At 42.1% G+C, this 14,750-nt stretch overlaps 1 long non-coding RNA gene across 3 annotated transcripts in view; it reads left to right on the top strand.

The window, feature by feature from the left end:
* Positions 1–12,173, top strand: part of LOC121894578 — a 92,368-nt gene extending 80,195 nt beyond the window's left edge. Inside the window, exons 5-6 of one of the 3 annotated variants that reach the window (XR_006095576.1) lie at positions 7,987–8,113; positions 8,207–11,345. This is a non-coding gene — a long non-coding RNA (uncharacterized LOC121894578). The other 2 variants (XR_006095577.1, XR_006095578.1) reach the window with 2 other exon arrangements.
* The last annotated feature ends 2,577 nt before the right edge of the window (positions 12,174–14,750 follow it).

Here is a 14,750-nt window from a genome sequence, read left to right as displayed (position 1 = left end):
CAATGATTTCTGGATGAATGGATATTTGGTGTTATTTTTGGCATTATAAAAAAAAGATTTTTTTGGCCCGGCGGGGGTTCTTGTTGGCCTGGTGTCCTGCCAAGCCTGTACAATTATAGGGGAAACACTGTATTACTGTAACAGTTTAGTTGTGTTGCAGTGGAAACTACTACTGAAATAGTTTAGTTGTGCTGCAGTGGAAACTATTACTGAAACAGTTTAGTTGCTACAGTGGAAAAAGAAAACAACTTTTCTGTTTCTTGCAAGGAGTCAGGACACCTGCTGGCAGCTGTTTTATGCTGATTTATGGTTTAACTGTATATAAAGTAGTTGAAACTAGCTCCACCTCCAGCAGCTACAACAGTAACATGCTGCTTACACACTGATGCTTCAGTATTAATAATCTAATGACATCATATATAATAATATATCAGTCAGAGGGACCAAACCATTACTTTACTTTCATACTTTTTAACTACATTTTTCTTTCTCAGAACTGGTTCTTATGACGTGCTGTCTGACCTCGTCAGAAATCAAATGTGTTGGGGACCAACTCCAGTTCTATGCCAGTGCCTTTGGTCAGGAGCACTGACAGGAGAATTAACCTAACCTACATGTTTTTGATGGTGGGAGGAAACTGGAACATCCGGAGGAAACCCATGCAAACATGGGGAAAACATGTAAACTCCACACAGAAAGGCCCCGCCCCAGCCGGGAATTGAACCCAGGACCTTCTTGCTGTGAGGCAACAGTGCTAGCCACTGAGCCACCGTGCTAAACTATTTTGACAGTTATTTTATGGGTCACGGAGCATACTGGACCATACATCCTGTTTCGAACGGTCCGGGACAAATACACGTTACACCCCTACTTGAATCAAATTAATCTGGGTCACTTGGCTGACCAAGACTGCGCCTCTTTGAATGTCTCACATCTTGAGTGGTCTTCTGGGGGGATTGGACAATGGAGCTCTGTGAGCGTCAACAGCAGCAGCAGAGTCATGGCACAAAGTAGTGGACGTCTGTCCTCCCTCCTGCTCTCTGCTGTAAACACACATAGCTGTTAGCGAGCAGCTGCTCTTATGTCTTCCTGGGTCTCGCGCTTGTTTTCGGCAGAAAGTCTCCTGCTCTCTGCCTGCTCAGCCTGCTTTCGGTGTGTCTCTCTCCGGATGGCAAGTGGGTTTCTCAGGTTCTGGTTCTAAGTGGCGGTCATCCACTGCTTACCCCCACATTTAAAAGTTATGAACTCATTTTCAGTAGCTTAGCTGGCTGTAATGTGTTGCTTGCTGCAGTTGGTCGAAACCTGGTAGGAACCAGGATGATTTGGCGTTGTTTCATATGCTACATTTTTGTGGCATTGACTGAAAAAAACTATTGAGTTACATTAACTTTATGCACAGTCACAGCCCTGACTTTAGTGTGATGTCTGGCATTGATGGCTGTCCAAGTACGTACAGAGTGTATAACTCCTATTACTGTCACATAAAGTGTATGTGCATCATCTTCTCTAAGTCGAAGGGGGCCGAGGAGTTAAACTTGTTACTTAAGACCATTAACCAATTCTGTGTTCTTCTACACATCCAAAAGGTCACATACAGTCCAGGTTCATACAGTGAAATTGTTTGGAGTAAAGCAGCCGTCCTCCTGATAAATCCTGAGCTCTATCAGAGCTGTCTAAAAAAAATTATTTCAGAAACTACAACTTGAAACTCTCCAGAAAAAGAATTAGTCTGTTCTATCAAGTTGATAAATGCAGTTTTTAGTAGTCAGGCTGCTGGAGACAATTTTAACTGGCATATGTCAACCGGCCCCATGAGCCGCGTGTCTCACACCTGGTTCTTTTCTCTCCACTATCTTGATGCGCAGGGTCTATTTTTGCCAATTGTCTCGCATACGACAGCAAGAAGAAAAAAATTTCAACAACACAAATGGGCTTACAGGTTGGAAGCTGCAGCACTTCCAGCACCCTGCAGCGCCCCCCTTAGTCCCACAGCTATGGGTGAACCTGCATAAGACTGACTGTGAAAAGGGAGTAAGTGGCCGGGCTGACTTCGTTGTGGGCTGATGAGTCTGGTGGACTCAGTCAATGGAGGCGGTGGAGTCTCTTCTTCCTCAACCTTTTTGTTGAGGAATCATTGTAGCTTTGTGCGTTAACGTTACATCACCTGAAAAGCCAGCTAGTTGGATGAAGGAAGGTCTGCATGTCAGAACCAGAGCAACTAATTACATTCTGGAGACTTGCTACAATTTATTTCAACAGTTCTGCTTTAATCAGAGGACACATGTCAAGTCAACAATAAATCAAGTTTTATTTATTTCCTTATATATATTTTTTATATTTATTGTTACAAAATGTATTTTGATCAAACTTGGCTGGGTGTGCCAGTGAGTAATGACGGTGGGCCAGTGCCGCCCAGGTCCATTATTGGCTACGCGCCTGGTTAGTCCCATGAAAAATCACATATCAATTAAAACTTCACTCTCTGTTAATGACTCCCTCAGGATCATTTGTGCACACCAATCCTTTCTCTGTACCTCTTTTCAAAAAACAGGGTAAACAGGCACAGTGACTTAAGCCTGGAGCTCAGCATTTTTAATTACGGTACATGTAAGGATGTGGCTGTGAAAAGCAACACGATGTGATGAAGATTGTTTAGGTTAAATTTTAGCATGTAAAAGAGTGTTATTTTAAAAATCCTAATTTATTGTATCTGTGGATCATTACCGGGATCCACAAGTACGTTGCAATATGAAGATCAGATAATTGTTTTGTTCCCAGATTGTCAGCAATTATTTGGCATGTAAAACAGTAAAATCTAGCTGAATTAAACTTATAGATATTTCAGAAATTAAAATAAAAATGCATTGTGCGTAATACTAGAGCACATTCTAAACACTACTTATATTATTTCTGACTATATGGTGGTACTTAACTGCAGATGGTTATATGAATCATTATGACAAAATTATGGACCATCACGCATGGATAACATGGGGACCATAGGATCTTCAACATGTCCAGACAAGTGAATTCAACTTAAAAGAGTCATTATCTGTTTGGCAGCATATTTGAGCTGCTGTGCAGTATATTCATATATTGTCTATTCCTATTTGTATGTCAAAGACAACAGTAGATTTCCTCTGAGGAAAACTCTCCTCACAATTTCCAAACTGTCAGGGCGTCATGATGGGGAGAGCCATGTGTTTAAAGGCCCTCTAACACACCTGACTATAATGTATGATTATGTATTCTTTCTCATCCCACCCTGAATCCAAATGTGCCGCAGGTGTGCCAGGCACGCCAGGGCACGAAATTACCAAAAGTGTGTTGGCACAGCCATCAACACACCGGGCATGGCACACTTGACTGTGATCTGCACCACGTTTCAGTGTTCATGAAAATAGAGCCCAAAGTATTTGATCACTCATCTGACCATTACATATTTATGTAATGTGGCCTCTACAGAAAACAACTGTAGCCTATGGTTCAATCATTGGTTGTATTTGAACTGCAGCAACTTAACATAGCTAATTCCTGTCTGTTGTTTGAGTATGAGTGTGCTCTTGTGTCTCTGTATTTACAGTTTCTGTGTGTGTTTTTGCTTATCACTGAGGTTTGTGTTAGAGTTTTGTAGTTTTGTACAATAAGCCTCGCCGTGTTTTGTGCTTGATGCTCTCCTGACTCACACCCACCATCGTGTTATTCATTTGTTTTAATGCATTCAATCGAGGTGTAACAGAAGCTAGAGATACAGGGCTGACACTATCAGAGCTGTACACACAGAACACTTCCACACATCAGAGAGACAGATAGATACTTCTGTCTAGTCGCATGTCTGCCTGTTGGCCCATCTTTTTATCTGGCTGTCAATCCATGTGACATGACTTTTTTTCCACCAAAATAATTGCATTTATGTACTGCAGTTTCTTTTTACTTATTGGCCAACGTACACCGATATGGTATATCTGCAATATCTTATTATTGGCTGATGTATCGACGTGGCTCTACTCTGCATCAGCAATTAAAGTTGAGTGATCCTCAACCTGAAACTACTAATCAGCCAGCTGTGAAAGACTGCAGCAGCAGCACTGGGTGATTCAGATTATGCAGAAATATTTGTGGATGAATAAAAACAATTTAAAAAAAAAAAAAAAAAAAGTGAGCAATGCATTGACAGAGTGGGTAGGTGAGTATCCGGGTGACGGTAACAAAGTGATGGAGAGGGGACCAAAGCTTGGCCAACCTAGACACAATGCCCCTGGGCTTGACAGCACACTGGTGTCTAGTCAGAGCAGGACAGCCTGCAGGTAGTAAAGGGGAACAAAACAGTTCCTGAACCATCGCACAGACACATCTACACTGACACTCTTTTTTCTCTCTTTTAGACACACTCATACAATACAGTATATTCCTAACATACTGTCCCCTCTCATACACGGGTGCTCATATGAGTTGGATGCATGGTTGTCTTAAGCCCTATGTGTCTGTAAAATGATGGTTATCCATACTGTAACCATCCACACAGTCATTTAAATGGGATAAAATATCTCCTTAATCAATCTTTGAATGTACAGACATGTGAGTATTGTTGTCACAACATTTTACAGCTACTAATAATAATAATTGGCCGTATACTGTTTCTTGACTTTTTTGATTTTTCATTTGTCCACTTAATGTCAGTACAGGCCAATATTATTGGCCTTGAGTAGAAGAGTTCAAAGACTTTAAGTAGTGCCTCAATTGTTATAAAGAAACAAAAAACAGTAATGTTTACCAAGGGTTTTGCACAGTACTGGTTTTAAGGACATTTTAGGGGCCTTTTAACAGGAAGTAAAAGAAGCTGAAATCTTTAATGACACAGCAGCTCTCGGTCCATAAATAATACTGACATGGCCAACTCAGATGGGATTAAATTCACAACACGGTGGTAAAAGTTACACTACACACCACATCTCTTTGTAAAACCTTTCGGTCTGAATAGGGCTTTAGTTGATCTGGTACTCAATTGTAACTCTACTTGCTACCCCAGTATAATCACCATGAATCAAGACTGCAAGTCATGCCAAAACTAATTTTGTGTGTTATATAATTATATAATGACAGACCTATAATACCCTATCAGTTTTCTGCAGCTGAAAAATAAACACAGTTATGCTACATGTGGTGGCTGAATGTAAATGTCACATTCCCAAGTACTAGCTCATCAAGTTCAGCGCCGGTACATGAGGGAGGCGGGGGCCCACTTCAACCATCCTGCCAAGCGCTGATGAAAGCAACGCCTCGATGGCACAAGCTGCAACTTTCATTTGTTTAGCAAGAGCACTGACAGATCTATCAGTCATAAATATCCTGGAGAGAGTGATGGAGGAAGGAGGAAAGGGGAAGAAATGAGGGAATAACAGAGAGGGGGGAGAGTGGGACCTTCAGACATTTATAGTTTTGTGCTTTGAGTGTGTGTGTGTGTGTGTGTGTGTGTGTGTTTTCCTCTTCATTAAAAAAAGCACTGCTGCTTGTCAGTGCCTGAATCCGTCACTGCATCCTCCGGTAGCTGTCATTGAGATGTGGCCTTAAGAATGTGTTGCACATCCATCCTCTCTCGTCACAATTGTCATATATGATGTGTTTGTACACATGCAGCATATACACACATACATGTGAGACAACCCCCCCTCCTTACACACACACACACGCGCAGAGCAGAGTGCTACGGTCTCACTTGTACACACATAGAGCAACATATAAATCAGTGATAGAAACACAAAAACATTATTTTTTGCTAATCATCAACACCGTGTTTAATCCACTCAGAGCTTTAGTCTTGCATTATGTGGACAGAGCCATGCCTGCAGTTGAGCACAAGTAGCATTGTTGTAGGTGTATCATAGCCCTCTTAGCTGTGGACAAGTTTACACTGATTGTTTCATGTATCTAGGCCTGGGCTCCTGACGCCTGCAACGCTTTTGAACCTGGCCTTTTGTGTCCTCCAACAGAGCTTTTGTTCTAGATGAAACAGACTATGTATGGTCAGCACTGAGCTCCTGTACAACCAAGTGTCCGCTCCACCACATGCACATGTGCACACACGCATTTGTGGAGATGAAGGCAGCCATACACAAACATCCCATGTATAGGCAAGTTGGCATGTAGACCCGTAGTCATGTAGAACATGTAAACCCACATATTTATGGAGTGTGTGCGTATGTGAGTGTGTGTGTGGGTGGACAGGGGCATCTGTTTTTTCTCAGCAGTACAACATCCTACAAGAGCAATCTCAATTACAAGAAAGATTTCAGCATTAAAGTTTCATCTTACTGTAACACTGTGGCCTCCTCCCGGCACATCAGAGCACTGCTGTTTTCTTTTTAACAACACCACCATGTTTGCTGTCTCTGAAGGATTAAGTTTACTTTTACTTAAAAAGAAATTTAAAGTAGGGAGGAACTTGCTGAATATATACCATATGCAGTAGTCCACACAAACAACCAGGCTTATATGTAATGTTATTACTGAAATCCTCTGTTTGCAGTGATAGACAAAGAAAGCTACATTCCAATTTACATTTTGTGTATTTTACTGAGTCTCTCATCCAGAGCGACTTAAAATGAGTGCAACGGTAGACTGAGTTTTAATCTGTGTATGCAAACAATAGTAAAGTGTGTAAGGGTCAAAAACACAGCACCCAGACATCAGATTTGCGAGACAATAAAGTAAAGCCTTATAAGTTTTCAGAGGAAAACAAGATTCATATGAAAAATATCTGATTGCAATGATAAAGTGTAATTCTTTTGAAAGTAGTTGAAGAGTATCCTGACATCCTTATGACATTGACATTAGTGCAGGCTTTTCTTGAAGAGTCTAAAAAGCTTAGTGTGTCATGAGCATACACACACACACACACACACACACATATATATATATATATCTATATTATATGCAGATTATATAGATGTTTGTATTTCGAAATACATAAGTCTAGTGACTAATACTGTAGTCTGTGTCTCATATTTTGTGAAATAATAAAATAGAATTCTGTATAAATAACTATCTGAGTGCATATTCACAATAGGAAAATTTTACTGCCATGTTTCTGAAACATTTAATTCACCTGTTTTTAATATATCGAATCAGGAAATCATGGAAACAGAATCAAAGCCCTCTGAAACGTTAGACACAGTTTGAAAATAAGCGTGTATGTTGGCCTAAAAATCTGTTTCTTAAAAGCTTCATGCGCAACACTGACAGTGCAGGGCTTTGGTTGTTTTCTTTTTCAGATTTGCCAGAATCTTGGTCGCGCTTGTTCTGATGGTAATGCAACAAAAGCTCGTACCAGAAGTCTTTGTGTTTGGATGTGTTCGAAATAAAGCGGAAAAAAAGGGGGACAGCAATATTCTCTCCTCAAATACGAGGGGTGGTGCATGAAAAAGTAAATGAGCATCCTAATATCGGGGCCTCTTAATTTTTCAGCAGACGTGATGAAGTGAGTTTCGACTGATGTTTCCTGAAAGTGGCAACACGTGTCCCTCTTACCCGGCTGGTGCAGTCCTCTCGTCTACAGATGTGTCGCTTGATGTACCCATCGAATGGCACACTGCCACTTAATAAAATATCACTACTGCTTTGACAGGGAAGCCTTAATTGAGTCCCTTGTCAGTTTTATCAAACTGTGTGTTATCGTCGTTTGAAACTTTTTTCCTCTCTTTCCCCCTCAGTCTCTTATGGAATATGCTAGCAGTTGAATCTTCTGTAACCAAGAGAGACGGGGGGCAGGGTTTAGGAAAAGGAAAAAAAAAAGTGAAAGAGAACAACACTGAGATCGGAAGAGAAATACAGAACAAGAGTCAAAGTGAGAGAAGGAGAACCAGAAAGAGAGAGAGAGGGAGAAATAGCCAAGAGAGACAGTACTGAGAAAGAGCCTTCAGAGGCTATCTTGTCATTGGATTCATAATTCAGGTTCATGATTTTAATTTCCCTCTGTTCTTATCAAAGGCCGGTGGAGCAGCAAGGGGAAGGCTGATAGTTAGCTGGATAACTGCATACTGTATGAGATGAGCTGCAGTGCTCCGTCACAATGCCTGGACGACATAATGGATGGAAATATGCCGGAAAGAACAGGGTATCTAGTCACTCGCAGTTCAACCAGCAAAAGCCCACAAGCATGCATTGTTTACAAAAACCCTTTTTTGACATTGTTTCCCTTTTTCCTCAGAAGCCGTTAGCAATCCCTCGCCGCCCAAAGTAAATTCAATCACACTCACAGAGAAAGACAATATGCTTGTGTAAAGCCCCACGAATATACGGCAGATGAATAATGAATTTTGTCTGTGTTTGGATGAAGTGTTTTGATTTGCTAACATTCTCTTGTATGTCTATAATAAAAATCCTGTTCTATCAAAGTGTATGTGTTTACTGCAATGTCGGTACGCTGTCACAATCTGAAACAGCCACTAGGCCAATGTTTCACGCTGGTAGGCAGCTTTTGAATGCGTATAAGAGTTTGGTTATGGCAGTTTAAGGGTCCATAAAGACTTCAAACAGGTACAAAGTAAATACGTTCACTGTACACCACCATCATTGTGTTGTGTGTGTATTGTTCAAACTAGAGGGCACTGCAGCAGCCCCCACTGAGATGCGTGCTTCCACCATTCCCCTTACCTTGAAGGCGCAACTCCGGTCTGCACACTTGCACAAACGCGCACACGCACTATCGAAGATGTTTTGATGTCAGTTTCTTCTTCTATTTTTCCTTTTTCCCTCATCCCAATATATATCTTACTCTGATATTCTCCCTCTCCTCTCCCCTTGTCTTTCTTTTGTCTCCTCCTCTCTCTCTCAGCCTCTCCCTTTCTCTCTATCTGTATTTCTTTGGCTTTGGTGGTTACAGGGCTCAGTGATGCCACTGTACTTCTCAGTGAGCCATTTGATCATTAATTTATCACAGTTCCAGCAGTTTGTTTGACAGGTGCAAGTGCTTTCATCTTACTAGTGCTAGGCATTGCCGAATGAACAAGGTAACCCAGACCTATATGTTGAGTAAGCAGGTGAGCTTGGAGTTGAACCAACTAGTGGGTCTGTCCGCAGAATGAGCAAGTGTGCCAGCATGGGCCTACTTGTTAACTGGACAAGTGAGATAGCCTGTAAATAGAGTCAAATTGTGAGGGGGGCGTCCTTCAAGTGCTGGTTCCTCGCTCACTCTCTGTCAGACCCCTTAGAACCCCTAAATGTCTCCAATTCAATACTGGGATTAGGTGCAGACAGGACATAGAGATATACTCCCACTATTGTAGCATCTGTACTTCCTGAAGAGGCCCTACTCAACACTCTAGTGACCCATTACAGCAGTTCTAAGTAGGGCCGCTACAGGCCGAGTTGCTCACTGCTACACCCTGGTCCGAATGAACTTCATCACCAAGTACCTAAAGGCGTGGTTGGTGTTTGGTGTTTAAACCAGCGCAGAATGTCTAGTGGAGGTGCTGTTGTGCCATTTCAAGGTCCCTAAAGATATTCTCGTCTGCTGATGACTAGTTTTTCATAAAACCTCTACCTGTGGGTAGACTTAAAATTAATAGATTGACATTTTGGGAAATATTCTTATTTGTTTAGCTTAGCGTTAATGCTACAAGCAGGAGAAAACACTTTGCTGTGTTCAAACATCACATAACCCACCTAGCAGCACCTCTAAAAGCTCATTAATTAACATGTTATATCTATGAGGTTGCCAGAGCATAGACACCAGGTCACTCTGTGCTTTAAGGTGTTATTATATGAAGAATAAAATCTGCATCTTTGCAGTATTAGTTTAAGGCTGAGGCTAATTTTAAAGTATGATTGTTGAATGGCTGGTTGTTGTTAAAGTTGGTGAATGCGTGGAGAATGTCAGCATGTCGTCTCTGAATGGACCAACACACCTCTTTTGGGCAGGATTTGGATAATACACCCCCTTGACCCTTCATCGTGTCTTTCTGTCCTCCTACTCTCACTCTCACTCCAGCTGCAGATCATTAAAAATAACCCCTCTCCTCTCCAATATTCAGTATTTCCTCTGCTTTCTTAACTCACCACCAGCTCTATTATTAAAGCATTCTTTTCATTCAGATGCTTTGAATAACATTGTTTATCTATTATTTATGTAAGTATGGTGCGTACTGGATGCTCTGAAAAACCTGGAAGCTTAAGGCCTCAGAGGAGACCAATGTTGGCTCTCCCCTAAGAGCCGTTCACACCTTTCTTCTTCATCCGGTCCTCGAGCTTCAAATCTGTTTGAATTCCTTTCATGCAAAGATTTATCTACTGGTCAAGAGTGGACCTCATTGCCAGAGCAGTTTGCAGTACACTACAGTGTGGGAACGGTTACTGTATAAGAAACCCATACATTTTCCCTCTTTTATTCTTCCTAGTAATTCTCTCGTTCTCCTATGTTTTCTCTCCAACCTCTTTTCCCTGCATCCCCAGAATCAAGGCCTGTTGGGGCATTTTTAAGACAGAGGCTTCCTGAACTATTTTGGTATCAAAGCTTTGAGGCAGCAAGAGGCATGCTCTCTGAAGTTGACATGTAAGGAGAGGAGGGCCTTCCTCTCTCACTGGTTTGTTGGGGGCAGTGGGAGGGGGGGGAGTGGGGGCACTCAGTAGCCCTGCCAGGAGCGATCCCTACTGGGGATATGAGCCTCAACCGCTGCCCTTCAAGCCCAGACCTTCCCCAGCCACTAGGGAAGCGTACGTTTCATATGTTTGGTGCCCGGTTGACTATGTATGATGTTGGGGTTGGTGCGGGTCTTGGTACAAGCATGCATTTATGTGTTTGTGTGTTTACATTAAGGATGCAGCACAGTTTTGGTAGTGCTCTTTAGTGTTGTAACACAGTGCAATTGTTTCCCCCTATTTAAAAGTGCTGACAAAAATAAAGCATAATAAAGAAGCTTCATACGTGGGCGGCCCCAAATGGCAGCAAGATGTGAGATGTTATCACTTTTATTTTCTTGGATTTCAAAATCTCAAAACATGCACTGATGTTTTTTAATGTGACTGCGATGAAATACACAGTCTACATTTGTTTTTGTAGAAGACGATGGTTTGGATGTAGTGCTATGAACTCCTAATCAGTAAACAGTTTTGTTTTTGAGTTTAATCTATCACTTCTGTGTGTGAACAAGACAGTAGAAATTAATTTGGGCAAATAGAATGAATTACAGTCTCTCAGATGATTTCATGTGAATTTGGACCCTGTGCAGCTCCATTTTTAGGACGATTAGATGTATTTTTACATAAAAATTTTGCCTGCAGCTTTAATGTGAATTTAACCAGCTCCAGCCCTGCGTGGTAGACTGTTGTCCAGATGACCTCTTCTTTTTTTTTTTCTCTGAGGAAGTCCAGCCTACAGAGGATCTGACTGTGAATCTGTCTGACCTGGCTAGTCTCTCTACCAACACACTGCACCCTGATTCATCTGCTGCCAACCCCTTCAAGTTATTCATCTGGAAGAAATATGCATTCATCATTGTATTTTTAATCACACCAAATAGATAGACAAAGAGAATGCCTTAGGGAGAGGGGGAGCAATCTACAATTCCCAGAGCTCAGATGGTATTCCTGCCCTGCATCGCCAAACATTCTCCAAATTGACTCTGAATGAATTTATTTTTAATGTGTGGAAGATGCTCTACCACAGAGAATAGAGACGGTGCGTATGTGAGTTTGTGTTCTTGTCTGTCTGCAGTGTAATAACATGCTCCTGTGTGCCTATGAGCCTGTGTGTTTGTGTGTATGTATCAGTAATGCAATTGCACATTGTATGTGCATTTACCTGCCTTTGTATCAGAATGCTAGTGTCTGTGGTTTTTACTTTATGTTCATGTTTTTTGAGATTACAGAGGAAAACATGAATGCAAGATTAGATGGTTACCTAAACAGAGCACTGAATGTTACTTTATGTATTTATTTATTTTTGCTTAATATTATACATTATGATACTAAACTGTTTTCAAAGTTGTCCTTTTCACAAACCCGACACAAAGCTATTGAAGTCTCCATTGCATAATCCTTGTTTGACCCATCTCCTCCCCAATCAAAGCCTGGTATTGTAGTGGAGCTGTTTGGACTAGCCAACCCTGAACAAATGAGCAAGCTCATCCCGCCATTCTCCATTCCATTGTATTCATTAATAAATTAATTTATCAGCTCGTCTTGGTTCCAGCCTAATTGAGTCCCATTGCAGCCTTCTAAGTAGGACACGTACGGATCCGACAAATGGAATGGTATCCGGCCCTCAGTCCTTTGGGCTATGCCTTGGCCCTGTACCCTGGAACACACTGCTTTGTTAGCTGCTCAGTGTGTGTGTGTGTCTTTGTGTGTGTGTTTGAGTGTGGATAGATCTGATGCCTCTTTCATCTGCTTTGAGCTATCTGTTGATTATCTCAGCGCATTGCGGTCGTAGTGTGTGTTAGCTGGGACAGATTGGAAGGTGGGGGTTGCTCTGGAAAGATAGGAAGAGAGAGAAGAGCAGAGAGAAGAAGGGGGCTTCCTGTTACCCCATCAGAAATGAGCCCCCACAGTGTTGTGCCTGTGCACAGACACATACACAAATGCACAAGTGTGTGCGCACACACCACAAACAGATGTGGGCTCACAGAAAAGGGAGGGTCTTCTATAGCTTAATGCCATTACATTAAATTTTAAATAATGTTATGCAAATCAGAAATGACAGGAGATTATCTCCTTGGGACCTTGAAAGGGATTCGTCAGTTCTTATTCCAATAGCCCTGGAAAATAGCCCAGACGTCCTGAGTGGAGAAATATGGCAGGGCGTGACAGAGCCTGCCGCTGCTGAAAGAGGAGACCGTGAGAAAAGGCCCCAAGTGTTGGCTATTAAAATCAATTTACCCAGGAAGTCAATGAAGAGAAATCCCTTAGTAAAGGCACCTCCCAGGACAGCTCAGGGGTCCTGGAAGAGGAGCACAGGCGAGAATAGAGGATGCGATCACCGCATGCCAAGGTGAAAGTAACACACACGCCAGAGGAAGGAGGAGGAGATAGGGGGAGCCAGGGAGGGTGAGGACTGTCTTTCATGTTTTCCCCTCGTGCCTGTTTTATCTTGACAGCCCTGCCGTATGTGCAAGATAGTTTTAAAGAGCTTGGCCTGACGTGGATGCTTCCTGCCTGCAATGCTGCACACAGTGAAGGAGAAGTTCTTTTGTTGTAAGAGTTGGAAATGGAGGAGAAACAATGTGGTGGTGGAAGGGAGGGATGGAAGTCCTGTGATTTGTTGTCCTTCTACCAAGTGTCAGCATGTACTGACATACTGTATTGCACATCATGTTAGGGGATGTAGGGGGGTCCAGTGCTCATCACATGACTCCTCCATTTTCCTCCACCACTGTCAACATCCCTATCCCTCCCCCTTTCCATTCTCTGCAGGCCAGAAGTGCGGCAGCCATGCTCTCACAACAGCCACTCTCAATATTGTGTCAGGGACAGAGCCATCCATTACTGAGCAAACAAAGTCTTGTCTGTCTCCAGTGCTTTGGGCCAACAATTAAAGACATCACGGCAGCACAGGGGCTCTGGAGGGGGGGTGCAACCAGGCCTTATCAGAGCCATTCCATCAAATATTGATGAACCTAATTGAGGTTTTTAGGCACTGCAAAGCTTCTTGAAGAGTGTATCTGTTTTTATAGCAAAATACAGTCCTGCTCTACCGGAGCAGACAGCGAAAGAGTGCAGTCTTGTGTGTAAATTGCATGTTATGTAGACTAACTGCAGGCAATTGCATGTTATTGAGATGGAAGATGAGGCAGAAACTTGTACCAATGAAATTCTTCTCCCACGGATGGAAAGTATGTCAACAGCAAGTTATTGTAACAGACACATTCTCATGTTATATCTCAAAGAGAAATGTATGAGGAACATTTGAAATTATGATCATGCCATGGTATTTTTATTCTTTTCTTCTTTTTGAATATTCTTCCCTATTCTGTTAGAAAACAGAAATAGCATCTGGGCTCCCTTTTGGTGTATATGTTTTCCCGTCTCTCTCTCTCCCTTTCAGTCGTTTTGAGATAATGCAGGATTACATTTCAATCTTTTTTGCTTGAAATATAAAACTTTACTGCTGCAGTTCTTATCCCTCTCTGTCTCTCAGTGCTGGTCCCTGGTGACACCAGCCTGAGAATGGCAGCTTTAATTTGCAGGAAAACAAGTTGAGAATATTGATTTCAAAAAGTGCTCTCTTCTCCCCTCGGAAAAAAAGAAAAAAAAAACTGCCTGCTATGTGAAAACCTGTAGCCTTCAATTAAGTGGGGCTTGTAGGTGTGTGTGTTTTCATTTGGGCACGGTGTTCACTTGAAATGATACATTAAAGGCTGTGTTTTACTTCAATCAGACTGTGAAAATATACACACAGACCTAAGTGTCTCTTGAAGGGCTCCGATGTTGGCACACACACCCCGCCACCATACAGCACCAGACAGATGGGCGGTATTTATCTTAGAATAAGAACCATGTTCTCCTGCTCCAAGAAGGGAAAACACTGTCTTTCCCACTTCTGAAGACGACACATGTCCTGGAATTCATGTCAGTTGATGTTCACAGGTCTCAAGTCTCACTTCCCCTCCCTAAGACTTTTTGTAAAGCACAATAATCTTGCACAGCCTTTTTTTCCCCATGCACAAAACAGAAATCAGAGCTTTGCTCCTTGGCTCCATCCCCACACTGGACTGTTGAACCACTGCGTTTCTATTTATTTCGACTCACAATAAATC

This window comes from Thunnus maccoyii, chromosome 1, assembly GCF_910596095.1.
Source record: "Thunnus maccoyii chromosome 1, fThuMac1.1, whole genome shotgun sequence".
NCBI lineage: Eukaryota > Metazoa > Chordata > Actinopteri > Scombriformes > Scombridae > Thunnus > Thunnus maccoyii.
Note: the sequence above shows the minus strand (reverse complement) of the source record. Positions and strands in the feature narration are given on the sequence as shown.